Consider the following 3653-nt stretch of genomic DNA (forward strand, 5'->3'; position numbering starts at 1 on the left):
AAGAAATTCATATCCATTTATTGATTTAAAAAAAAAGTAAAGGATAAAAATGCATCTTGAGATTAAAGCAGTCTTCTGAATACGGAAGAGGAGAGTGGGGTGGGGGAGAACATTTGCAGCTAATTTACTTGAGTATTTCCTTCCTATCCTTGGCTGCTAAAGATTAAAGTTGTTTTTTAAAGGCAGGACACAGTGGCTGGGAGAAAACTCAGCATGAAGTTTGCTGGAGACAGCTATAGAGAGTGTAGGGACATCAACTTGAAGACACTTAAGTGGGACCAGAGGAGCACAGATTTCATTCAACTCAAGGCTGGATTAAGCCCTTCCTATACTGCGGCATGCAATGCTGTGTGTCCTCCTGAGGTGATGCACTCTGATGGGCATACCACCTCTGAAGGGTTCTTGCCCCAAAAAAATTAGCCTGAATCCAACCAAGCCTCTAGAACTAACTTCCAGTTTGTCAGAAAGACAGGGTAGGAAGTCACCATCAGGAAGAAGCAAGAAAATTCAGAAGGTGGGACATATTTGAAGACAACTGGCTTGAGGCTTTTAAGAGTCAATGTCACTGGGACTTCCCTGGTGGTCCAGTGGGTAAGACTCCACGCTTCTACTGCAGGGGGCATGTGTTCGACCCCTGATCAGGGAACTAAGATCCTGCATGCTGCAAGACATGGCCAAAAAAAAAAAAAAAAGGTTAAGATGGAAAAATTTATGCTATGTATATTGTACAAAAATTTTTTAAAGTGAATGTCAATTAAAAAAAAGATGGAAAGAGATGAATGGACAGTTTTGAATAAAAAGGGACTAAAAAGACAATACAGGCCAAACTTGAATTTTAATGGAATCCTGGTTTGAGAAAACAAAACAGTCATAAAAGACATTCTGAAGACACCTGGGGAAATTTGAATGTGGACTGAATATTAGACGACAGTATAGAATTACAGTTAATTTCTTTGGCTATGATAATGGCATTGACATTGTATAGGTGAATGTCTTTATTCTTACAGATGTATGCTGAAGTATTTAGAGATCAACTGTCCACAGTGTCTGCAACTTACTTGCAAATGTTTCGGAAAAATATGTAAAATAAAGGAAAATAAATAAACAATAGAGAATAAAATAGACAAAATGTTAATGATTGTTGAATCCAGGTGGAAGGTATACTGGTGATCATTCATTGCACCTTTAGGGATGTTTGAAAGTTTCCATAATAAGATGATAGGATAAAATGATTGTGATTCCTCTCTGTCCTTTTTCTTATGTAATTCAAAATGGAAACAAAACTAACAGCAAAGACAGCAAAGTGTGGAGGTGGGGATGGGGGTCAGCGGAAAGCACCAGGGATTTTTAAGGCAGTGAAACTCTTCTGTGTGATACTGAAATGTTGGATACATGATGTTATACATTTGTCAAAACCGATAGAACTGTACACCTCAAAGAGTGAACCCTAAAATGAGTTATGAACTTTAGTTAATAATAACGTACCGATATGGGGTCATCAGCTGTATCAAATGTATTACACCAATGCCAGTTTCTTTTTTGAAAAAATTAAAATTTTTATTGAATTAAATTTTATTAAAAGGGTAGAATTATGCGGTCAATAATTTCTGGTCTTAAAATTTGCTTGCTGGTTAATACTTAACAACGAATAAAAATACGAAAAGATCATTCTATCTTCTCCAGCTAATTTAGTTGTGTAAGGCCCAGAGTCAGTTTTAATGTCTTCAGCAAAAATGCTTCCAACAAAAATGCTTGAAACTCATTTCTCTTAAAAATATAGAACGTTTCACGAATTGGTGTGTCATCCTTGCACAAGGGCCATGCTAATCTTCTCTGTATCGTTCCAATTTTAGTATATGTGCTGCTGAAGCGAGCACCCAATGCCAGTTTTTAATAACAGGGGAAACTTAAGGAAGAGAGAATATATGGAAACTCTCTGTGCTTTCTGCTCAATTTTTCTATAAACCTACTGTTTCTGTAAAACTGCTATAAAAAATAGTTTGTTAACTGAAAAAGCAGCAACAACCATGGTACAGTTAAGCTTGAAAAGTAAAGTAATAAAAAAGAAAAATGAAGGTTAAATAATAATCTGAGAAGTTAGTAGTCAGAAAAGTATTGCATAATTATAAAATATGGGCCACAAATTCAGTGCAGACCTTCATGGAAGCTAGGCAAAGAGGGAGACAAAATTTAAAAACATACATCTGCTCAATAGAGGTTAAGATTGTATTTGGAAGGAAGGGAAGAACTATGAAAGAAATCTTTCCTGCAGATCCTAATTTTTTAAAAGTTAATAATGAGGGCTTCCCTGGTAGTGCAGTGGTTAAGAATCCGCCTGCCAATGCAGGGGACACGGGTTCAAGCCCTGGTTGGGGAAGATCCCACATGCCGCAGAGCAACTAAGCCCGTGCGCCACAACTACTGAGCCTGCGCTTTAGAGCCCACGAACCACAACTACTGAAGCACGCGACCCTAGAGTCTGTGCTCCACAAGAGAAGCCACCTTAATGAGAAGCCCACACACTGCAAAGAAGAGTAGCCCCCGCTCGCCACAACGAGAGAAAGCCCGCGCACAGCAGCGAAGACCCATCGCAGTCAAAAATAAATAAATAAAAATTTTTAAAAAGCTAATAACGAGTTATATAATTGTTCATATCCTCAGTATTCCTAAAATTTATTCAAAAGCAAGTTTCATGTGTCAAGTATTACAAATACAATTGAGAACATAATAATAATAAAAACTCTAGACGGTTGTAAGATAAAGGAGCACTAGGGGTGTAATGTACAACATGATAAATGTAATGAACATTGCTGTGTGTTATGTTTGAAAGTTAAGAGAGTAAATCCCGAGTTCTCACCACAAGGAAAAGATACTTTTTTTCTATTTCTTTACTTTTGTATCTATATGAGATGATGGATGTTCACTAAGCTTACTGTGATAATCACTTCATGATGTACATTAGTCGAATCATTATGCTGTACACCTTAAACTTGTACAGTACTGTATGTCAATTACATCTCAATAAAACTGGAAGAAAATGAAATGACAAAAAATAAATAAATAAAAGAGGAAATATAGGCTTCCCTGGTGGTCCCGTGGTTAAGAATCCGCCTGCCAATGCAGGGGACACTGGTTCAAGCCCTGGTCCGGGAAGATCCCACATACCACAGAGCAACTAAGTCCGTGTGCCTCAACTACTGAGCCTGCGTGCCACAACTACTGAAGCCCACGTGCCTAGAGCCCATGCTCTGCAACAAGAGAAGCCACCGCAATGAGAGGCCCGCGCACCAAAACGAAGAGTGGCCCCCGCTCACTGCAACTAGAGAAAGCCCGCGCGCAGCAGCAGAGACCCAACACAGCCAAAAATAAATAAATAAAATAGATACAACATTAAAGAAATAAAAAATGTTTTAAAAAAATTCTTCTAAATTCTTCTAAAAAAATAAATAAATATAAAATAAAATAGGAAATAAAAAACCTAGACAGCAAGAGGAACGTTAGGAAGTCCAACAAAATCCTCATTTCCACTATTTTCTCAGAATGATGACCTTATTGCTTTTATTCAACTATCACATATCAAAATCTTTCCAAATAATTTGGGGGTGGTTCCCCTCTTTCACTACCAGCCCTAAGGTCCATTGGGTAATCCAGCC

General features: G+C 37.9%; 1 non-coding gene across 1 annotated transcript; it reads right to left on the reverse strand.

Moving 5' to 3' along the window:
- Nucleotides 1-1770: 1770 nt before the first annotated feature.
- On the reverse strand, nt 1771-1877 carry LOC115803782 (U6 spliceosomal RNA). Its single transcript, XR_004024576.1, has one exon. It is a non-coding gene; the product is annotated as a U6 spliceosomal RNA (small nuclear RNA).
- Nucleotides 1878-3653: the final 1776 nt, after the last annotated feature.

This window comes from Delphinapterus leucas, chromosome 15, assembly GCF_059928025.1.
Source record: "Delphinapterus leucas isolate spDelLeu-1000000601 "Yukka" chromosome 15, BTC_Dleu_Yukka2, whole genome shotgun sequence".
In the NCBI taxonomy this organism is placed as follows: domain Eukaryota; kingdom Metazoa; phylum Chordata; class Mammalia; order Artiodactyla; family Monodontidae; genus Delphinapterus; species Delphinapterus leucas.